This window comes from Marmota flaviventris, chromosome 7 (assembly GCF_047511675.1).
Source record: "Marmota flaviventris isolate mMarFla1 chromosome 7, mMarFla1.hap1, whole genome shotgun sequence".
Taxonomy (NCBI): domain Eukaryota; kingdom Metazoa; phylum Chordata; class Mammalia; order Rodentia; family Sciuridae; genus Marmota; species Marmota flaviventris.
Genome location: NC_092504.1, coordinates 7,859,401 through 7,886,114, shown reverse-complemented (window position 1 = coordinate 7,886,114; position 26,714 = coordinate 7,859,401). Strand labels below are relative to the sequence as shown.

General features: G+C 41.4%; 1 protein-coding gene and 1 long non-coding RNA gene across 2 annotated transcripts in view; one reads left to right on the top strand and one right to left on the bottom strand.

Moving 5' to 3' along the window:
• Nucleotides 1–423: 423 nt before the first annotated feature.
• On the bottom strand, nucleotides 424–26,674 carry LOC114095987 (uncharacterized). The gene is made up of 2 exons (XR_003583335.3): nucleotides 26,528–26,674; nucleotides 424–790 (listed from the first exon to the last, which is right to left on the bottom strand). It is a non-coding gene; the product is annotated as an uncharacterized lncRNA (long non-coding RNA).
• Nucleotides 26,365–26,714, top strand: part of Hs3st1 (heparan sulfate-glucosamine 3-sulfotransferase 1) — a 30,921-nt gene continuing 30,571 nt past the window's right edge. The window contains exon 1 of the mRNA XM_027939410.3: nucleotides 26,365–26,608. The gene's annotated coding sequence lies outside the window, so the exon portion shown is untranslated. The remainder of the gene's footprint in view (nucleotides 26,609–26,714) is intronic.

Here is a 26,714-nt window from a genome sequence, read left to right as displayed (position 1 = left end):
AAATGCCTACACAATTTTTACAGCTCACAGCATATATTAATATCCCTAGTTTCTTATCTTCCCTGCCTGGTTGAGGAAAAGGGACACACAATCGTCCCTCAATATCTGGGCTGAAATAGTTCCAGGACCTCTCAGGGTTAGCAAGACCCACGGATGTTCAGTCCCTTCTATAAAATGACATGGGTCTGCATATAACCCGTGCACCTCCCCTTCCATGCTCCTATCACCTCTAGATTGCTTACGATACCTAATGCACTGTAAGTGTTATGTGATGCCAAAAGCTGCTATATGGTATTGTTTAGGGAATAATGACAGTTTTTAAAAGTCTGTATGTGATCAATGCAGAGACAAGTTCTTTTTCTGAATATTTTTGATCTTCAACTGGTTGAATCCCTGAGAAGTCCTCAGATTAGATTGAACCAATGAATATTCAGGTTTATTTATTATTTTTCATCATTGCAAAGAGATGATATTGACTAGATCATCAAGTGGGAAGTCCTGACATACTGTCCACATGCGGAGTTGACCGAATGCCTTCACAGGGTTTTTCCTCAATGCTGTGTTTTGAAATCAGTTGGCTCCACTCTCGTGCTTGCTGGGGATCCATTCATCTCTGAGGAGGGGTGGGAGGACAGCACGGCAGGAAGGAAGCCCGGAGCTTGAGTGTAGCAGTGAGGATCAGTGTCTCTAAGGATGGCTGTGATGTGGGCCTCTGTGGTGGCAAGTCATCATCCACCCTCCCATCTGCTGCAGAAGCATCGTCACTTCTGGGCTAGCAGAGATCTTCATCCTACAAGAGCAAAGCAGAAATGACACAACTTGGGCGAAACTCAGCCTCTGTGAGATGAATAGTAGGGTCCTGCAGTCTGAGAAGGATAGGGTGCAAGGTGAGGGCCCCGAGAGCATTCCACACACTGCTCGGCACTGAGAGTGCTGCCCTCCTGCTCAGCTCCTGCCCCAGACTGCCTCTGGAATCTTGGAAGGACTTCAGTTCTGAAGGAGACTGTGTGTGCACAGGAAATCAAATTTACTACTTGCTCTTTCTGTAACACTCAAAGGCATTATACTTGTAAGTACATTAGGTGAAAATTCTCTATTTTGACAAAAATTACACAATTAACACACCAATATGTTGATTTTACAAATTCTCTAGCACATTTAAAGGTTAATTATAAACCTTAGTCAAAGTCTCCACACATCTCAATAAAAGCCCAAACTTAATATGCTGTGTTCTCTTAAGTGCCTCAATCACCTTAAAAACACACAAGAGGTGCACAAATTATCACAATCATTATAAAATCTATTGTCTTGTTTGCTGGTAATCTATGAGATAATTATGGCTTTTTATAGGTTTGCCCAATGTCTTCATTATTTATGAGTTGTCATATATTTTATTGCATCTTTCCTAGTTATGATGACCTATCAGACACCAAAGGAAAATATTATTGCCATTCAGGTGATTGTTAGCATTGGACATACATTGATGATTGCTCAGCACAAGGAACCCCATTGGGTCTTCCCTGTGTTTCTTACTTGGTTTCCTCTGGGAATCAAGGTCAACTCATTGCATTAATGGGAACATCCATAACCATGACTTTTCTTGAAAACAGATGCTGTGCTCTCTTCCTGCACTGTGTCTCCTCTGTGACATAGGTTATGGGCTGAATTGTGTCTTTCCCAAAATTTATATGTTTGGAGTCTTAACTTCTTGTGCCTATGAATGTGATTACATTTGGAGATAAATGTTTTAAGCTAAGACATCAGGTGTTAAGGCTTCAACATACGAATTACTTGAAAAGACAATCAACCTGAGGTCACTAGAGTGGCCCCTGATCCACTATGACTGGGGTCTTTATAACAAAGGGAAACTGGGTCACACAAAGGGGTGATCATTTGTGGACACAGGGAGATGTCCACCCACAAGCCAGTGAGATGCCTGTTACAGACTGTCCCTCACAGCACTGGAATGATCCCATGCTGACAACACCTGCATCTTGGAGATCTCAGCTCCCAGGGCTGTGAGGTAATGAGTGGTGGGTGGTGACGGCCCCTGTCTGGGGGCAGTCATAACCATTGACTTGCAAGATGTTTAGCCTCAATTTATACTCTAACACATTATATAATTTTGCATCTCAACACACTGGTTAAATATTCCAGAGGTTCTGTTTTTTAACACATAAGAGACAGAGTTGAGATGCCAACCTTTCCTTCTGAATTTTGATCAGTCTCTCATGTAGCAATACCCCACCCACACTCTCCACCCAGTTCCCACCTGCTGCCCCTTGAACTGACTGACATGCTCTTGGTGCAAACATGTACTTGGAAGAGAACTTCATGTATTCCCATAGCCCCTCTCTATCATTAGTTAATTTAAAAATCACATTTACCCTTCTTTTATATTGTAATTGCCATCTTATACATTTTAATGAGCTAATTTCCTCTTTCAGTGCCTGGCTTTCCTATAGACTCAATTCATTTCAATTAGTTTTAGAGCATATTCTCTTTTGATGCTCAAATTATTACAATTTGGCCAGTGGGTCTTCTAAAGCCATCTCCTGTTTCTTTCAGAATGGCTCTAGACATTTTCAGAGCTTCTGTGCTTGTTTTTTGGCAGCCACCACAGCTCTAACTCCGCCCCAAGTTTTCTCCATCCTGAGACATGTAATCAATTGATCTGCAAGGAATCTTGATTCTCTTTAGCTCAAGAACTAACTATATTGAAGAATAAGCCATGACTGCTTGGTGTGCATAACACCAGGTCAGGAGGCGACTACTGCTGGGCTGCTCTGGGAATAAAAATGAAAGCGTCTATTTCTTTTCAAGGTCATAATGTTCACAGATGCATTTTAATAAGTTATTTTAATTCTTTCACTTCAACAGGGCTAACACAGATTTTTTCACCCACAACTGCAAATGTAATTGACTCCTTTTATTTTTATTTTATTTTCATGTCCCATTGAACAATGTGGCTTTGTAATCACTTTACTGACCCTAAAGAATCCAAAGCACCTCATAAAGTGCCTCTGTTTATTCTCCCTCAACTGTCAAGTTTGTCCACAAAGCAATTTGGCCACTTTTATATACATTAGATGCCAACAGCAACACAGTCAAATCCTATAAAGTTGTACTTTACAAGTTTAAGTCCTAATTTACTAAGGATGCAATTTGCAGGCTAAGTGACCTTAACCTGCTCTCTTCACCTTGCTGGATTTTTCTCAGTTTATCTGTAATATATTTTTTAAGCTAGAAAAAGAAAAGGTCAGGTCTGAAGTTCAATGATTTGAAAATGAATAAGAAGGCCTGAGAGCGTAGCAATGGTAGAGTGCTTTTAGGGTGTATGAGGTCCTGGGTTTCTTTCTCAACACTTCCAAAGTGGGGGGGGTGGGAGTCCATAATCAAAACTGCTTTGTTAGCTAAAGATTTTCATGGAATAATTGTGGAAGAAAGGGCAAGGAAGCTGGAAGCTCTTCTATTCCTACAGAAAAATAACTTCCTCTCTCAGCCATTCTTTTCCCTTCTGAACCTGAAGCTAGAAAGGTTAAGCTGTGTGAAAGCAGTTTATTAACTTAAACCGTGGAAATTGGTTTGACGTTCTATTATAAATCACCTACTATGACAATGGCGAGCTAACTGGGGCAGTGATCTGTAATGCAGTCACCTAGGTGGAGGCAGAGAAGCCCTCACACTGTCTGTGCAGCTCAGATCTCCAATTCAGTGCTCCAGCCAGGTCTTGCCTCCATTCAGATATGCAAATGAACTTCATGGACAAGGAGCAGCCTCCACCCATGGGCCAGGTTCTCATCTTTCTCTGCACCCCTGTCCGGAAAGGATCCAAACAGAAAGGCCTCTCTTACCTGAGATAAGCCCAGCCCATGAAGGACGGTGATGCCAGGAGATGTGCCCTTCAAAGGACGGCACGTGGCTGCATTAAAGTGGTGAGTCACACAAGCCCTCCTGGACAGTGCTATTCATTCCAGTTCCCAGGAATAACACTCCAAACTCTGAATCAGAGGTGCACCTTTGCTTCCATTCTAACATAACCACAGAAAGAAGGCCCCTGATACAGCAGTTTAATTACAGTATGCAAATGTCCAGGCTCCAGTTCCCTCCCAGGTTCCCCAGGTCATGCCTAGTCACAGCGGGGGGAGATCACAGTCCAGAAAGAGTGCATGGTCAAAAGGGGAGAATAAAAACCAAGAGCTGAACCACAACACTGAGGTTGGGAGGGGTAAGGGAGAAGGGAGGCACACTTGCTGTCACGGCTGCCACCTCCTGATATTGTTCATTAGATTTAGCTTTGTTTAGGCTGACTATTCAGTATAGCCCAAGAGTATAAAACACATGATGCAAATAATAAATCATTTTTATATATTTCCTTTGAATTTGCATACATTCAAGCATGCTTTTGGTCTCCTGTTTTAGGAGATTTGGCAAACACCTAGAGTAGGGCCAACCCAGCCACACTCAGGATGCAGAGCAACTCCTACAACACACAGCAGCCATAGTCGTACTCCATCCACCCAGACCCTGGAGTCCTTCATGCCTGTACTTTTTCTTTTCTAGGATGTCCAATGAGTGGAAGTCAAACATAATGAATGATACATTTTGAATTGATTCACATTGTTATGTGTGTATCTGTAACTGGTTTTTTTTTGTTTGTTTGTTTTTGTTTTTTAGTGACCCTGTTTCATTCTATATTAAATGGCTTTTCCCATGTTTGTTTATTCTTTCATCAGTTTAAGGACATTAGGTTGTTTCCAGGTTTGGGTGATTGGCCATGAAACTGCTATATACCTCTATATACGTTTTCACTTAGCTTAGGTCCAGGGATAAGACTGTTAGGATGATAACATATTACTAACTTCGTAAGAATTTGCCAAACTGTTTTCTAAACTAACTGTACCATTTTGCCTTCCCACCTGCAATGTTTAAGAGTACTAATGAGCCTGGAACCTTACTACTATCTGGTTTGACCTTTGTGTTTATTACCATTGTCATCCTAATTGAGGGGTAGTGTCAACTCTCTGTGGCTTTGACTTGCACTGTCCTCATGACTAAAGTTATCTTCTCATGTGCTTACTTGCTATCGTAGAGTATCTTCAGTGACGTATTTTTAAACAACTTTTCTCTAATTTTAAATGAGCTAGTTTCTGTTTGCTGATTCCAGTAAATGATTAAATGATTTCTAAGCTTAAGATTTTTTTAATTAACTAGGTCAAACCTAAATATCCAGGATAAGTATAAACAGAATTTGGATTAATGATAGCCAAAGAAAACTGTTTGAAAAAACCAGCAGCGTTACAGTTCTAGAACAGTGCTTCTCAAAAATTAGTGCACAAATAAATCACCTGAGAATCTTGTTAAAGCTGTACATTCTGAGTAGGCAGGCCAGTGGTAGAGCCTGGGAATCTGCATTTCTAATCTGATCTTGGGTGGTGCCCAGTTGTGATCTATGCATTCATTTTGAATAAGAGTCCTGAAGACCCTGGTTTAAAACCTTTAATAACACCAAAGCTGACCAACACTCATGTAATACGTTCTTCTTTCAGAAGAAAAAGAAACATAAATTACAAAAATACATTAACCGTTTATACCTCAACCTGAGAGCATGATGCTTGGTGCTCGAACTTGACTACATAACCAGAGAGTCCAGAAACAAATATCTGTTCATAATTATGCTTCTTTGTTTAATTTTCCTGGTAAAGAACATAAAGGATGCTTCTATTTACCATACTCCGGTGAGGGAATAGTAATATTTCCTTGGCATTAAAACAATAATTTTTGCCTCCAAAATATTTGATGAAGACAGTGGTCACAGTCAAAGTGCACTCCATTTTTCTTCTTATAAACAGAGTTGTAGGCACTGTCTGGATAGCCTAAGACCCTACTTGCAAAGCCTCTCAAAAAGAGGACACAGGAAATACCTTGGGTTCAGTAATTTCAGTAATTTTTATTTAGAATATGTTCCAAAGCACCTGTGGATATTCAAAACTAAGCACAATACTAAACTCTATATATACTGTATATTTTTCCTATACAAGCCTGTCTAGGATGAAGTTTAACTTATAAATTAAGCTTGGAAGATATTAATAACAACAATAAATAAGAGAATAATTATAGCTGTATATTACAATAATGGTTATATGAATGGTTTTTCTCTCTTTCAAAATATCTGACTGAACTGTACTCACCCTTCTTCAACAGGAGACATACAATGCCTACATGATGATATAAGCTAGGTAAATGAAGCACATTAGTACTTATGGGTTATTTGAACACAAGCACTGCAATACTGCAAGTCACTCTGAAGACTAAGAAGGCTAATACATGATTAACAGGTGGGTAGTGTATACAGCTCGGATGCACTGGAAACACCCATGATTCATACCCATGGTGAGATGAAGCAGGACAGCGTCAGATTTCATTATGCTACTCAGAGTGGCCTGCAACTTAAAACTTATGAATTATTTACTTCTGGACTATACTCTGTAAAAGTCACTTAAAATTGTATAGAATATTTTCAAAAGTTACATTAAAAACTCCTTTTATTTTTGAAGTCTTCTTCAGGCATAGAATTTTATTGTATTTCCAATTACAAAAGGATGAAAACATAGGTAACTCAGAGAAGGACATTGTCTGGGATTTAGGTCATGTAATCACTGATTTTTAGAGGATTGTGTATGTTTTAAGGGTGGAGCCAGTTTACACAGAGGCCTATGGTGATTTTAGCAAGAAATTGTCCATCTCAGTATGTTCCCAGGCAGATTGGACACACATAAAGTCCATGACTAAGCAAAGGCATTTGGTGGGAGATAAAGGGATGTTGTTAACAGATAGTTATTTTATGTTGGTATACAAAAATCTACTCATACCTAATGTGAAATTTTTGGAAATTAAACAAATGCAAAAGTTTGAAAAGAAAAATATTTTTAAATCTTTCACCAAGAAGTTTCTCATTTAAAAGCAATCCCTGTAATAGCATGTCTAACTCCTGTTCTTTCTCACTCCATAGGTTTCTGTTCTTTGTACTTACTCTATATTTTATGCAACATCTAATGGACTAATTTTTTTCACTTCACATTTTAACAAACATTTTCCAAATTTTAAATGCTTCAAAAACATGCATACTCTGAAGTGAGCATACGAGGAGTTACTTATCTCATACAGATGACTTCCAATTAGAAGGCTGTTATATACAAAGCTGAAATGTATATTTTTCTGTATAAAATTTTTTGTCAATTTTCAGGGGTCATTTTCTTGCAGAGGAATATCTCTAGGAAAATTTCTGAATTAAAGGTTAAATGTTAGAAGTACCTTCAAACGCAAAAGCATTTGTTTGGTTTGTTTGTTTGTTTGTCATCTTGGGATCAGATCCAGGGCTTCAGGCAGGCTAGGCACAAGCTCTTCCACTGAGCTGCACCCCCGGCTTGCTCTTAGGGCCTGTTTTAGTGAACACCTGGATGCTGTACGCTGGAGAGATCCCCCCCAAATTGATGCTGCAAACTCCTGGTAGCTTTAAATCATCAACTCTCATGAACATGTCTCATTCCAAGGTCCTTTCCCACAATTCAGAATCCTACCTTCCAATGTCTTCTCTGAAGTTCATCTAACCATTTTTCCAATATTGAACAAAACTTCATGGTTAGTAAAATAGAGAAAGAAAAGATCAGACACAGACAGAAAAGGAAAAGAAGAGGAGAGGAGAGGAGAGGAGAGAGGAAGAGAAAGGAAAAGGAAGAAAAGTGAGGAAGGGAGGGGAGGGGACAAAGAGGAAATGGGGGAGAAATGAGTGAGGAGGAGAGGTGAAGAGAAGGAAAGGGAGACGAGAGGAGAGGGCAGAAGAAGCACAAGAGGACATTTAATTCATTATATTCAAAAAAGCCCACAAATCTTGTGTAACTAATACTTTTCTCCAAATATTTGAGTTTGTAGAGGCTGGATCACTGGCTTCCCAATTCCAGGTCCTCTGACAACCAACCCTGGGTTGGTGTTGTCCCTGTCTCCCTGTTGGGAAGCTCTTCTCAAGAGCCACTTCCTCTTACCAGAGAAGGAAAGCACCCGCAGTTCTTCCTGCCCTGTTCTTGTTCAAAAGAAACTGGTTCCTGGACGGGGCTCAGCAAGTAGACAATCAATTCTGGGTTTGCTCAGGGGAGAGTGACACAATATTGTGGGAGCAGGGGTCACTGTCACCATCAACATGTCAGCCCACACCTCTGCCGTGATCTCTGCTGCGCTCTTTGAGGATCAGCTCTCCTGAGTGATAGCCATTTCCGTCTGGTCCTCTTGCCCCGTTGCTTCCATGGCCCTAGTGACACTTTCAACTGTCTCTCTTTTTTAATGTAGTTTGCAGTTTGCAGGAGTCCGCTCTTTATTACTCCTAAAGATGTCTCTGCCTGAGTCAGATAGGAAGGACTAGGTTACATTTAAAAGTTTAGCCTTGATCTTTAGAGCAATGAGAAACCACTCTATGGGTAAAAACTCTTCCAGCACAGGACTACTTATCTGAGGAGAAAATAGAGACTTGGAGCATGAATGAAATTAGGTAGTAAAAGAATGTCAGTAAGATCAGGTAGACACACATGAGATTGCGGGGAGAGTAAGAGCAGAAAGAAGGCTTCTAAGAGGGGCTGCCACACTAGGACCAAAGATGACCTCACTGAGCATCATGCAGAGACCAGGGAAGGACCAGCAAGGGACAGAGACTGCACTGTGTGTGTGCAAGCAAGTGCAGGAAGAGTTGTGGCAGAGACAACTTATGCCACTCTTGAGTCGTACAGAGCTTTGTGTTGTCTACTTGTGGAGACAAAAATAAAAATAAAAAACGGTTTGGTCATAATTTGTTCTGATGGTTTCTGATCCTGAAATACTCATCTCTAATGTGCTAAATAGAAAAAAAGGCCACCTCGGCACAAAGCCACCTCTGTCACCATCAAGTTTCCCCACTGATAAGATTAACTTGAAACTCTGGTTAAAAACTCATCTTCTCAAGCACTGTTCCTGGAGATTCTGACATGCAGGGTCAAGGGTCAAACATGAAAAGAATATTGATGAGCACTTTCATGTGGGTCTTGTCATCATGAAAGGTGGAGAAACACAATCACACCTTATCTCATGTGAGGGATTCCCATAGTCTTCTGTGGTACCACCTCAGGAGAGTAGCTAAAAAGCCTGGAGGGATTGTTTTTAATATTGCACATGACAGCAGGACCTGGAGGATTCGGGAAGTACAGATTGGTGGACCTACTACAGAGTTTGTACTTCTGTGGGTCTTGGATGGGGTCTGATAATCTATATTCCTAAAAAGTTCTTGGGTGACGCTATAGGTGCTCTTGCTGGACCACACTTCAAGAATTGCTGACAGAGAAGAATATAAAGTCAGTGGGTATACAGCACACTGAAGACCAGGCCTTGGTAATTACCGTCCATCGATTCTTGCCAGAAAACCCACCCCAGTCAGACACCTCAAAACAGCAAAGAGGACCCTCTATTCAGATTTGCACAGCTTGAGCCACCAGCGATCAAGGTTCCTATCCCACCCTTCATGGTTCTGTCAGAACATAAAATGATGAATCTTGCATGTTATTCTAAATCCTAACTCTCTGGGATTACATAAAAAGAAAGTTTAGAGGTTAAAGGAGAGAGATGCTCCTACAGCACTGTTGTTTCCATAGTTCAGCCTTAGAGGAACTGTGATAGAATTTAAATAAGGGAAACGCAGGCAATGTTTTGGTATGTGTTCCTGCATTAAGCAGAAGGCAAAGGAAATGTGGGGAAATTGTGCTGGAAGTGAACTTGGGGACAGAGACTAGGAAGTGTTGCTGGACAGAACCGAGTCTGAGCTTCTGCCATTGTGTATCAAGTAAAGACCACAAGCCCCATGCTCAGGGATGACCCTCAGGAGGGCTTTCCAATGCCAGTGATGGAATGTTCTAAGTGTTTTCCTGAATTAACTGTTCTTAATATTTACACCAACCCAATGAGTAGACATTACTAACATGATGCTTTACAAATTTGAAAAGTTGGGTGCAGAAATGTCAAGCATTTCGGTAGAAGCCAGAGGGTAAGAACTTTGGGAGCCACATTACAACCAGGCTGATTACAGAGGTCACAGCCTAACTTCTGTGTATTGCTGCTTTTTTCCTATCAGAATACATACTTCTTGAGCACCTGCTAACTTAAAATTAGTATTTTAACCACTTGGAATGAGGTTTAAGGAGAAGGTTTATGTTAAAAAAAAAAAGATGCATTCCCTGCATTGAATGATATTATAATTATGGGATGGACAGGCCTCTTCATAGCTAACTATAAGACAAGGCAGACTTATGTTCAAGGGTTATGAGCCACAGAAGAGAGTGTTAGGGTAACAGATGCCAAATCATGGATATCTGATGATAAATGGGACCTTTACCCGAACCCTAAATGGATTCTTAGCAAAACTTAACAATACATCCCTCCACAGTTAGCACCAAAAAGAGAATTCTCTGGAGGAATTTTAAAAAACAGCTTTGACCTCATTTTCAAATTCCACTTTGCTTTGCATCCCTCTCTGGTTCCCACTACACCCATCCTGCTGGCCTCAGAGGGTAATAATCTTCAAATTCTCCAGCCCAGACAAAAAGACCTTTCCATTAACTCCCCACCGTATAGCTGAGGCAAGGCTGGAATTAAAAATAATGAAAATCAATAGGCCTTTTACTAAATGCTGAAGAGCAGAAACAAGGAAATAAACAGTCCCATAATATCAAAATTTCATCTAAGAGGCTTGCCGAATCCACATGGGACTGCAGAGAGAAGAGATCGTGCCTGACTCTGTGTCCTCCAGATCCTGGTATCCCTTAACTTGCAGATGCTATTTTTACCCCACACCTATTATCTGGACTCCTCCTGGGCTGGACAAGGAGATGGACAATGATTCTCCTTGGATCCGGTGACTGCCCCCTTGGGTCTATCCTCCTGTGTAAGAACTCACCCCTTCTCCAAGTAATTGAAAGTGATTGACTTTCCCCTTTGGGCTTCAATTTCTTTACAGCCTTTCAAAGCACACCATTGCTCCCCTGTTTGAAGTCAAGTCTGAATGCTGCCATTAATTAACCACATAAATTTGGTCCAAGCATTAAACCTTTCTGAGTTTCCATTTCTCTGTCAGTAAAATTAAGGGTTTGTATTAACATTCTCTCAGTCCCATTTCTGATTTTTCCATAATTCTGGGACTTTCCACTGGTCTGAGTCAAATTGTTCATACCATATGTTTTGCCTCTACTGTAATAGATTAAGGAATTGCACGTCCCCAAAAGGTCGAAGCTGAGAGAAGTGCTCATATTCTGAGGCTCAAAGATCCCTTTGTTTCTGAAGAACAAGTCTTAGTGTATAGCACCTGGATTCTCTTCCTCTCCATGCATGACATTTAAAGTACATTAGGACAATTGGAATCTAGGAGACCTTTCTCTGGCAATCTCAGTACATGTAAAAATAGCAGAGAGGTATAAACAAAAGCCAAGTCATCAGCTCCTTGCTCAGATACCAGTGTCCATCTCTGAACCATCATAAATGTCAAGAAGAATTTAAACTAGCCTCATGACTGAAGCACATTCTCAGAATCCACAAATTATGGCCTGGGATCATTCACCAAAGAGCCATTAGCACATGCATGGAAGTGACTCTTAGCCAATGCTGGTGCTCATGAGTTTCATTTATACGTAATACATGCATAGAATTTCAATCTGATGATGATGATAATGAAAAAGCTCAGATTCAAAGAGGAAAGGGACCCTAATGGAAGGAACAAAATAGCTTCAGGTGACTTTGCTGATATTGTCAGTATCTGTCATTGAGCTGAAGTTTGCAGCATTAGCTGGAGGATTTCACAATTCCAGAAGCCATTAGATATTTCTCCTTTGGCAGAAGGTCTAGGAAGTTGGAACCAGAAGAAATACGTAAAATGTTCCTCAGTGACTGTGGGAGGGATCAAATTCAGAAATTTATTGCAAAGGAGAATCAATGTTAGGATCCCAGGAGGATAGGCAGCAAGCATTTAGACCTGGGTACAAAACCAAGCAACCCAAAAGGCAGAGAAAGATGATACCCAGAACCATAGAAGAAAAGGGTGAGCAGAAAGCCGGCCTAGGGAAATGCCAGACAGCATCTCTAATAATGGTATTTATTGGTGCCCCTTTAACATCTCGGTAATGTGGGGGCATGAGCATCATCAAGCTTCAGTAAGCCAATATGACCCACCAAAAGGAGAAAGAAGGTTGGGTCTCTTGGCTTCATGATGTCATGGGTCTACCACTGAATTTTGTTTTCCACCATCTGATTACATGGTATATTAGAGACATCTTGAAAGATAATGTTTTACAACAAACTTAAAAGCTTAAAATACCACACACTTAGTATATCAGTTGTTGTGTGTCACGAGCTAAGCCCTGGTTTTGTCAAATCCTTGCTTCCAAGTCTCATCTGAAAGCTGCCAAAAGGTGGCAGCCAGGGCCACACTCAAGTCAAGGCCTGGCTGCAAAAGCATCCTCCTCCAGGCCCATGTGGCGCTTGGCAGCAGCCTGCTTCCTGAAAGCCACCAGACCCAAGATCTCAGCTTCATTGCTATCTGTCAGTGTCAGGTTCCTCAGTTCCCGCAAGTGGCCTCCTTACAGGGCAGCTCACAGCCTGGGGCCCTCGCATTCTAATAGCCCACAAGGTGAGTCTCCAAATAAGACCATGTCACAATCTCCCATAACCTAATCATGTAGGTGGAAGCACATATATCCTAGTACCTTTGCTATATTCGATGGGTTAGAAGCAAATTACAGGACATGGCCCTATTTAGAAGAGATGATTCAAGGGCATGATTGCAAAGAGACCGGGGTCAGGAGCTGCCTAGAGATAGAGTGGCTCTATCACATTCCTGAATGCTATCAATGCCACTCTTCTACCTTCCTTGAAAAATTAAGCAAAGGCTCCACAGTATTAGCAATGAGCTACATCACAAAGTTAAGTACAGGTAGTTGGGTCAGACAATGGGCCTCTCATATCATGCTAGGTTAGTGGGACAAGGTTGGTTTTTCTTTCTCTTTGGTCCTGGCTGTATTTCCCAGAAACCAAAGCCTTCCTTTTCCCAAATAGGCAAGATTCATGAACTAGAAGAAATCAGATGAGTAATCCAGAAGGGAAAAGTGTAAGGCTCAACAATTTGGGTCCCCTAAATATACTGCACAAGTTGAGGCAGGCTTGGTAATAAAGGCTTGTGAATAAGACTAAGAGATTTGGTTGACTCTGTGAGTCAGCAGCGTGACGTGGCTGCCCAGAATAGCAAAGGCGACAGTGGGCTGTGACACACTGTGGAATTTATCTGGAAGGGAGGAGGAGATGACCCTTCCTCACTTTGTGCTACTGTGACGACCTGTGGAGGCTGGAGGTCCTGGCAGGTCCTTTCTTCCAAGAGGGGCCATGGGCGCATTTGAGCACTTGCAAAGGAGAAACCTGGAGAAGATGAAGAGGGTCAAGCCACGGGGATTATAGAACGAAGAGGCCTGAGAATATTTAATCTGCAAAGACAAAATCCTAAAGTGGATAGACATATCCTTTAACCCTGGAGGGCTCTCCTAGGGACAAGCAATTAGATGGTTTTATGTGAGCCCAAGGGGCGGAACTAAAACCCACAGAGGAAGGAATAAAGGATCCGATTTCTGCTCAGGCTGAAAAACAACTTCAGAGGCACAGCTGCCACAGCAGAGAATCAATGCTTCTCATCGGGGTCTTCATGGAGCCCTTTCCTTATTCTCACTGACCCCAAGCACCAAATATGCAGAAACCCAGCAAAGGAGATGCTGTCCCCTGGTGCAAGGAATGTACCTTGAACAAGACAAGCCAGCAAATGACTTCCATAAAACAGGGGAAGTGACAGGGGCTGGAGGAACCAACAGCCCCCATCCTCACAAGTTTATTTCTTGTCAATGTCACATGTAGGAGACCATAGCTCAGCTCCTGTGACTCTGTGTGCTTTCTTGATTTGGGGACCACACTGAAGGAACTTGGGGCAGAAGAGCAAGAGAGATGGTGAGAATTTGCCGCAGGTTTGAAATGTTCCTCTTGGAAATTTTCCCTGGTTCAGCTGCTCACTGCCAGTGGACGTCACAAAGCAAGTCTGCTAACCCTTCACAGGAACAGGTCCTCTGAAATGACTATGGGGATGCAGAGGACAGAATATTCCTTTCCCCCGGGGGGAAAACAGAGATGATTTCATGGAAGAGGTAACTCTTGGAAGGACCTTTGAAGATGGAGGGGATCATCCTCAACAGCCTGAGACTAATCATTCTCCCTCTTGAAAAATCTCTATTACATCGATTATGTAGAATAATGCATTTTAATGTGAACATTTATAAATCAGTTAGCTCTGGTCTAAGAGGGATCCTTGTCTTGCCCGGAAGAGAGGGGAAAGGAATGAACAATCAGCCTTCTACTAGGGGGGAGAAATCTACAGAAATTTAAATGATGTAAATGAAATTTAACAGTTGAGAAATTACAACTTTGAAGAGCTAGGTTAATCTGGGAAGGAATGGGAGTGAATCAAGAGAAAAATAGAAGAAGCTGAATTTAATTAAGGGACCTAGAAGGAAGATATTAGTAGCTGTTCTCCGTGAGGAATAATAAATGAAAGATTGTCTGTCATTTTGGGTTGCAAAGGCATAAATTATGGTTCTCTCATGTTTCCCTCCCCAAAACAGAAAATATTTAATCTAGTTGTGAACATTCCACAGATGGAGGGAGAAAAATCATGCTGATTAAAGTTTGTTTGTTTGTTTAAAAGAAATTTTTATTTTCTGAACACCAGGAGCAAAGCAATTCCCAGTAGCGTAGAAGAGGAAAATTGTTCCTTTTCTCTTGAGCGAAGCCAGTGCATAGGGGAAGCTGGATGAGGCAAGGACGGGCACATAGCCCAAAGCACCTGAAGGCCCCTGTCGCGCATGCTTTAATTTTTAATACATTTCATTTCTGTGTTTGGGGAGTGGTTTTGTTTTGTTTCCTTTTTATCCTGGTGAAAAATCACTCTTGTAAAGCTTTTGGAAGGAACAAACCAAATGCCAATTGCACCACGCCAAGCCGGTGAGAAGGAGGTTTCCCTGGGAATAATCAACGTGAAAACCACTGTCCCTGCTTGTGAGGAGCAGCATGATTTCCCTGCATTAAAAAGTGCTGTGATGTAATAAAATGACAACAATAATCGCCTCAAATGCTAGTGTGGGGAGGAATACGATGTGTACCCATGGGCGAAGCTGCTGCTGCACAAGGCTCAGTCTGGAGAATGGGATTTGAAAGGCCCTGATGTGTCTGCAAGGCCAACCATGTGATCACCGCGAGTGGTCATAACATTGGGTCCTGAGTATGTGCCACACTTGCTTCTCAGATATTCCAGGCATTTTCTCGTGTAATTCTCCTACGAATATCACATATGAACATACAAGTCAATAAAAATAAGTGAAAGTTACAAATACGCTCTTCTTAAAAAAAGATCTTCAGATAGCTATTAAGCATAGGAAAAGTAACCAACCTCCTACGTCATCAAAAAAAGAAAAACAAAATCAAGTTAAAACCCACATGACACCCTTGCTGCAGTCAGCAGAGTGGCTAGAGTTGAACAGACTGGAACCTACAGGTTCTGGAGAAGAAATGCAGGGACATCACTGGTAGAGTCTGAGTTGGCCCAACCCATCTGGAAAATAGTCCCGCCTCAACAACTGGGATGGGGTGCTGGTGAGTCCAGTGATGCAGCGATCCCATGCATAGGGGTGCACCACACAGACATAAATATTTGCACAAAAAATACACACTAGAGTATTCATAGAAGCATGATTTGTGAAAGTCCTAAACTTGAAACAAATATCATCCACAGAAGGATTGCTAAGAATAGTCATAGTGTTCATACAGCACAGCACTGTTCACCAAGAGAAATGAACTTCATCCAAATACAGCATTATGGATGAATTTACAAACAATGTCGAGCCAGAGGACTGACACCAGAGGACACGGTGTTATGGCATCAAAATAAAGTTCCAAAGTTTGCAAAATTAAACTCTAGTTTTAAATCTCAAGATGCTGGTGGCTCAGGAAGGGGTGAAAGAATATTGATGAGGGAGAGGTATAGCAGCCTCCTGGAGTGGCCCAGTGGCCCTCATCTTGCCCTGGGTGGTCAGGGAAACCTGTCAGTGTCTCCTGAGCCCACTTTAATCCTGATCCAGAAGAGGGGAAAAGCCAGGTTTGATGTGCTGTTTGCCTTCCCTCTAATCTCCATGCACAAATGAATTTTCAATTTATTTTCTTCCTAAAAAGAACATCGAAGTCCTACACTAATTGATTTTAAAAAAAAAAAAAAAAAAACTCTATCACTAACCTACTCCTAATAAATGGGAAATCTAGCCAGACACAGTGGCGCATGCCTGCCATTCCAGATACATGGGCAGCTGAAGCAAGAGAATCACAAGTTTAAGACTAGCCTCAGCAACTTGGCAAGGTCCTAAGCAACTTAGCGAATCCCCATCTCAAAAAAGAAAAAAAAAAAACAAAGATTCTTAAAAAGGCAGGGGATGTGGCTCAGTGATACAGTGCTTGCCTAGCATGTGCAAGGTTCTGGATTTAATCTCAGAGAGAGAGAGAGAGAGAAAGAGACAGAGACAGAGAAAGTAAGGAGGAGGGGGGAGGGAGGGAGGGAAGAAAGGAAGAAAGGAAGGGGGATGGAGGGAGGAAGGAGGGAGGGGAGAGAGAGAGAGGAGAGGGAAGGAGGGAGGGAAGAAAGGAAGGGAGGGAGGGAGGGAGAGAGAAATTAGGAGTTTAAATATATAATAAATGCTTCATTTAATAAAGATATGCATAAACAACTTTAAATGTTAAAGACTTACAAGTACACAGTACAACAAACTAATAATTTCGTTTTCCTTTTTCATTTTAACTTGTTATTTACTCAGTCTCAATCTTTGAATTGCCTTTAGGTAGTGAAATTATTAGTATTATTTTTCTTCTTTCAAATTTTCTGTAACTTTCCCAATTAGCTGCAATAAATAATTAGTACTTCTCAATAGAATTAATGCAAAAGTAAACTTTAAAAATTCAGCTTAACTCTTCAAAACATGTGCAGCCCTTCTTCGGGATCGGTGGAGAATTCTGCCATTTGAAGTTGCTCCACTGGAGCTCAGGCCACGTTCTCTGGCTGCTATAGTCTGGCCTCCTCCGTGAGGATCCCATTGCCTGTCCATCCAGCTGGAAGGTGAGCTCCCAAGCCTTTGCACTAAATCCATCTTATTTCTTTCAGTATGACCAACATTTTAAGGGTTGTTAATCATTCCTAGAAAACAATAATATCTATCTCTTGACTGATTAGATGATTTACTGATTGATAAATGCCCCAACATTTGATTTAGGGTTGCTGTTTCTTGCTTTTGCTATTATAATGCCATTCCCTCTTGTGTAATACAAAATCTAGTGTTAAAATCCAAAGGAAAAAATGTCATAAAATATGATTTTGGAGTGTGGTTTCAAAGATTTTGAGAAATAACATATTGCATCTCATTGACCTTAAGATTTTTTTTTTTTCATTTTAATATTTATAAAATTGGGAATATCTTGTGATTGACGGCATCACAGTGCTGGTCTCACTGTCTGCTCCTTCCTGGATATAGCATAGTTATCTAGTGGCCAGGAGCCTCTGGACTAGCCACAAGTGACCTCAGCTCCTAATATTCATGCTCTTTGGTTGGACCTAGTGACTTGCTTTCAAGGACTGTAAAATGGTAAATGTGACAAGACATCACTTCTGATGTCTAGTTTCCAAAAATGCTATTGTATTTGTCTTGGATACCCTCTTTTGCTATCACCTGCTTACTCAATGAAGCAAATTGCCATGTTGTGGTATGCTCTACAAAGAAGACACTTCAGGACAAGTTGAGGCGGTTTGCTGGGATAGACAGCCAGGAACTCTGGCTCCCAGTCCAACCACTTTCACCCAAGTTCATCCTCTCAGCAGCCACATGAGTGAACTTGGAAGCAGATCCTTCCCTATCCAGGGTTTGCAGTCCTGGTTAACACCTTGAACACAGCTTAAGTTGGAAGACACAACCAAACCAAATTCCTGACCTGTAGCAACTGTAATTTAAAAAAAAAAAATGTGTGTTGCTTTAAGCATGAACTTTTGGGTCCTTTGTTATACAGCAATAGGTAACTGATACATTCACACTGACTTCACTTCAACTGAAATATTTATATGATTTGAGGACATGTACTAACTGGAATTGCCATTTGTAAGATCTTTAAAATACATTAGATTTGACATTAGAATGAAAAGTTTTTTTTTTTTTTTTTTTTTTTTTTCTGTAGGTAAAAAGAGCAAAAATGAAGCACTGGGGCAAAAATACAGTTTATGAAGTCAATATGCTTAGTTGTAGGAATGATCAGAAATTCTATATTATTTTACTAAGCAAGAACCAAGTTCTTTATAGGGTTGTAGAAGTTTGCCAGGATTGCTGAAACACAATACCACAGAGTAGGTGACTTAAAACAACAGAAATTTATCATTTCCATTCTGGAGGCCTAAAGTACAAGATCAAAGATTATCCCAGTTGATTTTTTCCAAGGTCCATTAGGGACAATCTGTTCTATGCCCTTTTCCTTGACTTAAAGATTGCCAATTTTTCCCTGTGTCTTCAGGTTGTCATCTCTCTGTCCTTGTCATCATGCCCAAAGTTCCCCGTTTTACAGGGATCTGTGTGGTTAGGGCCAACTCTAATGTCCTTACCTACCTTGACTACTTCTGCCAAGCCTCCATCTCCCAATCACATTCTATGGTCCTGGGGTTCTGACATCAAATGAATTTGGGAAACATATAGTTCAAGCTATAATACCAGGCAAAGTGACATACTCATAGATTCTGGGCATTAGGATGTGCACATCTTCAGGGGCCACCACTATGCCCATATCACAGATTTTCTTGCACTCCAGTGTGAGTTGTGTGTTGCCACTGAGAGAGATGGCAAACTTAGAAGAAAATGATGTTCTCTGCACTAGAACGGCTCTCTGTAATATTTTTCCCATGGAAATGGGCTGGTTGCCTGTGTTTTTCCATCGAGGGTCCCTTCTCCCTGCTCTGCCTTTTCAGAGTCACTTGCTTTGGAGGTGAACCCAGGCAAACTCACAAGTTAATTCTGGTGAATGGCACTATTCAACCTCAGTGGCAGAAGGAATTCTCCCTATATCCAGTCATTCAAAGTATATACACCAACTGTAGGCTATGCACTGTTCTGATGAACCATCTAAACTGAATCTAAAAATATGGTATTATACGTAAATACCCCTGTATCCATTTTATAAAATAAGAAGTGAGGTTCAAAGAGAATCTGTGAATGGATTTGGAGGACAGAAATTCAAACTTAGGACTCCGAAGTCCTGCTCTTTGAGAATTTTCTTTGCACCCTGTGATTTCCAACCATTAACGATGTCCAGAGCAGTTACTGTCTGTTCACAGGAATGGTCCCCCAGAGGATCTGTATGTACCACAAAGCTCCTTAGACTTTATCTACCTAAGGAAGAAGGGATCATCTCATTTAATTACTTGTTATAACAACAATGCACATTTATTTCCTGTATACCGTGTGCCAGGCACTTACTGGGTAATAACATAAGAAATCTACCCTTAATGTTTTTTTCTCATTTTATAGAGTAAAGAACTGAAATTATGTGATGTGAGTGAAATCAGAGGGCTAACAGTGCAGAGCTGGGATCTGACCCCAGCCACCTCGTGGTAGAGCCTGCATCTTGGGGTTCGTGGTATCTGTTGACTGTCTATATTGGGGGAGCTCAACTCCCATCCTCTTTCTAAGTATAACTAGAGCCTGAATGACATAGGCCGTGAGCACAGGGAACTCTTGCAAATGCCAGGAAAGAGCAAACGCCATGGTCAGAATTCTAGACCAGGCCAGCGCCTGTGAGTGCTGACTGTGGGGATGGGGGTAGCCAAGAGGAGCCAGGAAGACAGGAATGAAGGAGCTTGTCAGTTTGTGGGTTTCAAGCAACCTCAGTAAATGGCACCCTCTCCCTGGCTGATGCAGCAAACACTAAGGCAATCAAGAGGTAAGCATTCCTTGTATCAGTGCCAGCTCTTGTACTGGATTACAAGAGCTGGTGACGGGTATCCTGCCCTCCAGAGAATCCACCAAAATCTCTCTGACACTTAGCTCCATGTGGAGAGGGGTGTTCTCACTATCTTACTTATCTCCAGGGTCTACCCCAGTCCTGGGCAGAGCTGGAGAGCTGGGAGAAAGGAGTGACCAAGGGCACAGCTGAGTTCTGAAGCACCCGTGAAGTCGAGGACCCCCGCGTGAGAATAATTGTGTCAGGAACAGCCGTCCTGACAGCTTTCATAGTTAAAGGCTGATCATAATGTGGAGAGCCAATTACACTGAGAACTGAGCTTTTAAGCCTAGCATTTTCTTTTGGCAATTATTTTATGCAATACAATTATAACAATATCATGAATATCATATTTAAATACCTTAAGGATAGTTACATTCCTAGAATGTAAATACAGGGCTCAAATCCCTTCTTCTTCACTTAAAGAACTAATAATATATTGTGTATTCCTCTATTTTTTATGGTGTGCACAGGTGAAGGTAAGAAAGGGTATAAGCATTAGACTTCGACCTACTTCTAAGTCCAGACCTGCTAAGTGCACGCTGGAACATACAACCTTCAACTTGAACTTCTCATGTTTGTATATAAGATGGGGTAAGTTGGGAATACATCCAGATCTTAACACTCAGTGGCTCAGTTAATGCCATGATTTGTAATATGTCTATATATCTCTGTCTTATTTCACATGGACTCTCCTGATTTGTACAAGACAGTCATATTTATTAGTTTCCAAAAAAACTCTATTATACATGTATTGTGAGATGCTAATTTGATCACTTTATGAAATTTTTTCCAATTATGAACTAATTGCTTAAACCTCAAAGCTTGCTATGAAATAGTTATTACTACTACAAAGAGGAAAATGTAAGTACTAGATCTTCTAAGTGTCAATGCGATTATTTCAAAAGGTTTCCGACAGTCTGTGAAAAGACAATTCTAGTTTGCATGGCTTTGGTTCTATTTAGAAACTGGAATTCAAACGAAGCCATGCAGAGAGCAAGTAACATTGTCACTGTATCAGGACAATAGGGCCACATCTAGAGGACATCTCTGGGGACTCCAGGCTGGAGAGAGATGCTAGAAGTGTTCAGGGTAAGATGCAAGCTCAATGCAGAAAAGTCCCCTAAAAAGCACATCTATGCTGTAGTTTCTGTATTATTTAGCTTTATAATATATATATATTTTTTTCAAGTCTCCAATATTGGCACCTTAACATGTAAGAAATATGTTAACATTGCTAAGAATAAAGGTTTAACTTACAGTGGAAAAAAAAAAAAAAAAGATACAAGCTCAGAGACCCACATGCCAAAGACTCCTTCAGCCTTCCTAGCATACAGAGACACAGATGATTTGTTATTTTTCAGTCTATGTTTATCTGTGAGCTCCTTAAGGGGGAACTGTTTTCCCTTCTTCCCCTCAAATCACCCAGGTACCCAGCCCAGGTGCTGCTATCGAGCTGGTACCAGGTAAATGTTGGTTCAATGAACTGATGGGGCTGCAAGGAGTGGAAAAGATTTTTGTTTTTGTTTTTGTTTCCCTGTAGAGAGTGAGTGTCTTCGAATAAGGTCTAAAAGAAAATCAAGACTTGCTCATCAGAAGATCAGCCAGCTTTGGTCCCAGGAAACCAAAATCTAAAAGAGTGCCACAATTGTCCACTGCCCTGAAGGCATTCCAGCACTCAACAGGATCTAATAATTTTACAAAGGGAAGAACTTCAGGCCTGCAATATTGCCGTTTTTATTGCACTAATGTGTGTAATTCCAGGCGAAGTTTGACAGAAGATCAGAAATAAAAGCAATATGTTGTCTGTAGTTGTTTATCCAACACAACAAATGGACTATAAGCTATTTATATGAAATTGTATTTAACAGACTGCCTCTACCTGAATCAACTAAGCATTCCTGCTCTGCAATGTCATTATCTATACAGAGCCAAGCTTGCCATTAAAAGTCACAGGCTCAGTGCCTCGGGCCCACGGTGCTTTCAGGCCCTCTAAGAATATTATAATTTCATTTAAAATCAGAAGAAAAAAGTAATATTTGAAGTTAAATAAAACATTTAAACAAAAATTCATCTTTATGCCAATATGATTATTAAATGTAATGTTTATTTGTGTATGTATGTGTGTTACTCAGTTTTTTGTTAGTATAACAAAATACTAGAGGCAGGCCAATGTATAGGTAAAGAGGCTTTCTGAATGCAGGTTCTGGCAAGGTCTCTGCCTAAGCAGCATCTCCCCATGGTGGATGGCAGTGTCAGGATGGCAATCAGGAGCAAGCCATCACATCTAGAACCAGGAAGCAAAGCGGGAGGTAGGCTAAGCTTGCACTTTTCACAGCCATCCTTTCTGGAGATTTACCAAGGGTTCACAGAGAACCACATACACCCCTCTGTTGGGCATGCTTCCTATGATCCAAGGACATCCCACTAAGCCTACTTCCTAAAGGTTCCACCAACTCCCACTACTGCTACCCTGAGAATTGAGTGGTTGACAAATGGGCCCTTGGGGGACATTCAAACCATATCTAATTCGTAGCATTATGTAAAGATGCGACCCACAGAGGTGTAAGTGCTACAAGTCAAAACTCAACCCTGTAACCACACACAACAACAGGAAACCTGCTATCGTACAAAGAACAGAAACCATGTTTCAAAAAAGAAAAACACCAAATAATCCATTGATGATAGATATGGGGACTGTTTGTAGGTAAACTGGGATCTGGGATGATTGCTTTGGGGGAAATGTGAAGGGTGAGCTGAATTGGAAGGACGGACAATCCTCCATGTTTTATGGCTCTGACCCTCATTTCCTCTCTCACAGGCAGACTGCTCTGGCTAATTAGCAAATCAAAAGAAATAGAAACAATTCTAGACCTCAGCACAATCAAATTAGTGGAGTTATTTGAGGATACCATTTTCACACAGCATAATCATGCTCTCTTTGTTTTGGTCAAAACGTGTGGAAATTATCTTGCAAACCCAATGCCTTCCCTTCTACCCAACCAGTTCTATGGATAGCTGCATTTCCTATCAGCTCTCTTCAGTTTTACAGATGATCTTTTTCAATGAAGACAGGAATGCACAATGTGCAATTAAGCAATATCCATCAAGCTTCCCATATATACAAGAAGGACCTTTTAAAAATACATTTGACTTTTAAGGTGATTCAGCAGTAAGAGCCATTAGCACAACCAGCTAAATCAAGACTTGGAAAGTTTATTAAAATTGGATTTTTAACCTGATCCCAATTTCCTCTGCTTGTAAAGAATCCCATTGGACTCCTCGATATTCATGCTATTAACCTGAAAGATTCCAACGGCCATTATGAGAGGATAAGTATATAGGGCAACTCAGTAGACAGGGCTTGCAGGTAAAATCCCCCTGAGTCTGGGCAGGTGGAGTGAAGTGGGTCCTATATAGACAGCTTCAGGAGAAGTAAGCTCACTCTTTTCTTCTCCCCCTGCCTCTCCTTCTCTTGACCTCACCAGTCATTGCACAGGAGAGGAAAAACACCACATAACAAAACCAACAACAGCAAACCACTCAATTATAAGGAGCACTGGATTGGGAGTCTATTTTTTAGTGGAAGAAAGATAAGGACGCTCTTAGTTACAAAATTGGGGAAGTCTGGACTAATGTTCTTTAAGATTGGTTAAGGGAGACCCTTTCTTGCTGTGTCATGCTGAATCAATTGCTTCACTTCTGTCAACCTCAGTTTCCATTTGTCAAATGGATACATCCTAGTTCTCTCTAACAAGGCTGCTTTAAGAACATGAGGTGCAGCTTACATAACACATTTTCCCCAGTTCCCTGCACATGAGCCCTGGTTGTATCTTAGTTGCTGGTACTGTCCATGATGGACCAAACTCATAGGTCACTTCCTTTGGTTTCTACTTCACTCTTGAAACTTCCCTTCTGCTAATGCAGCTTTCAACTTAAGCAATGTCAAGGGGTTTTTGCAAAGATGGCCTGTGAGTCTACATTGTCTTTGTTTCTAACAAGATTTTATTATTCTCCCTTAGGGCAGTGGTAGCATCTCAGCTTTCCATTTCCCCCCCAGTACCTGCAGTAGTGTTGGATACATACTATGTGCTCAGTCAGTATTTTTAATTTTTTTTTTAGTTGTAGATGGATACAATACCTTTATTTTGTTTATTTATTTGTATGTGGTGCTAAGGATCCAACCCAGTGCCTCACACGTGCCAGGCAGGTGCTTTACCACTGAGTCACAATCCTAGTTCCTCAATCAACATTTTAATAGCTTAAACGAAAGCAATGCAGAGATCAATAATCACACTCCCCCATTTTTCAGCTGATGACACTGTCTTGGGTCACATAACTAAGAAGGACCGTTGATCTTCCACGGATATCCATTCTCACATCATGGCTGTGGAGTGGGAAATATCTACCCTAAGTCATCACACCATAAAGGAAATTAAATCTATAGACTTTTTTTTTCTTTAGAGCAAGGTATGTTTCAGACATCATACAAGGGTCTGGGGGGGACAGAATGATGTCATGGTGCCCATGCTGAAGGCACTTCTCATCTTCTGGGGAGCACCAGCCCCTAGACAGATATTTTCCACAGAATGTTGGTGTTGTTACAGCAGAGGTAGGCCGTTGTGCTTAGCTTCCTGGGTAGGAAGTGTAATTCTCCTCCAGAGCCTTCAGAGAAGACTAATTAGGGGAGGTGGTAAATGTCTGCACAGAGACATGATGCTAAATAAGAACAAAATAATGCATTTGTATTTTCACTTATCTAAACATAAGAACATTATTGATTAATGAATGTGTGCTATTTTTTTTTAAACAAGAATATCTAAAGTGCCTGTTCTCAAATTCTTGTCACTTGTCAGATGGGCCTGGAGTCACTTTTGCAAATGGAAACAACTAACAGACACAGAACTGGAGCCTGGGATTCTAGTTTCTTTCAAGTTTTTGGGATAGATAATGAAGTAGATCAGTTAATCTACCTTTGGCTTCTACGGTGTAAATAGAAGCATTGTTATCCCTCTTTGTGTCTCACAAATGAGTTGTGAAATTCATATTATGGGTGGCATAACACTTTGAAACCTTTAGAAAAAGGCATCATGACAATTTTGACTATCAAAACCTCTGCCTCTTTTGGAGAACTCATGATTTGCACTGTGCTTGGCTGCAGGTAGAAACACAAGGATACCATGATTGACAGGGATTTATCTTAGACTGGCATTTGACCAGAAAAACCTTATACATGACTTTACACAGCTTCATAGAGTGGAGGATAAAAGCAGTCCCCTACATCTAAGTTAAATTTAAATGCTAAGGTTTTTCAAAGTGCAGCCTTAAAGTGACTTTTTAAAAGTTCACATAGCCAGGGTCATTAAAATTCCTAAAAATTTTATTTTTCAAAAGGAAGTCTTGTTTCAGTCCTTTTGGACACATCTGGTCTTACCAACCAGAAAATACTGCGCTGGATGTAGCTTTGCCTTCTAAAATGGCAGAGACTAATCTTTATAGAAATTAAGGGGTTTATTCCCTGTAGACATTCCCTATAAAAACTTTCCCTTAGTTGGAAGACTATCAATTAAGAAAGAAAAAAAAAAAGTAAATGGCAAGTTTGAATCCTTCCAAATATTTATCTTCGAGGAGTATTTAAGATATGGAAGAGATATTGAAATCTCATGCAAAGAAGATTGTTTTGATGTGCATTTGATTAAAAAAAAATTACCACTTTTGCTGAGCCGCCTTTGAGAATGACTTGCTTAGGCTTAGGTAGCCAGGCAGCCCAGTTTCTCCAAGATTCCAAACTCATGCTCTCCAAATCTTAAATTGAACTACTGTGTGCGGGTCGGTTCTCACACAAAACCTCTCAGCTTCCGAACTAGGGGGTGGCGGAGGGGACCTTGCTTAATTTCAGCGCTGACATTTGCCATCCTAGCACACTAGCAAAAGCAGAACGGAATTCTCCATTCCCTTTTCACAAGTCCGCATCTATGTTCTGACGCGAAACCAAAGGGAGGGTGTGTTCAGTGGCTACACGGTGCACTCTGAAGTGGGTTCCTCGAGCGGTTCCTGGCCCAGGCGGTCGCTGCTGTCCCAGCTCCGCTGCAGTGCGAATTGGAGAGAATGGCTCCCCCTGCTTCCCGGGCGGCGCAGCAATCACCCGTGCCTAAGGTGGGTCACCTGCCTGTAGGGAAACACGTGGTGCGAACACAGTGGGAGGAGCGCATGTTTGCGGGACCGTGCAGAGCTGGGAAGTGGGGGAACAGATGGGTTCCAAGCTCGGGGTCAGAGAGTAGACAGGACATTCCAAGTTTGCAGCGACAGCGAAGTCTGCCAGTCCACTCGCCCCACCCTCCTGTAAGCGCTGGTCCCTCACCTTGGATAGAAACCCGAGGAGCCGCAACACGGGGTAGGCGGGACCAACTACTCCAGGACCCGCGGCTGACGCTTCTGCCAGGTAGGGTCCTGCTGAGCTGCCCAGCGCTGAGTGGCTCCTGGCATCCAGCGAGCGTGACTCGGGGCCGCACCGGAACCGGCCGGGCAGCAGTGGGCGCTCGCGATCC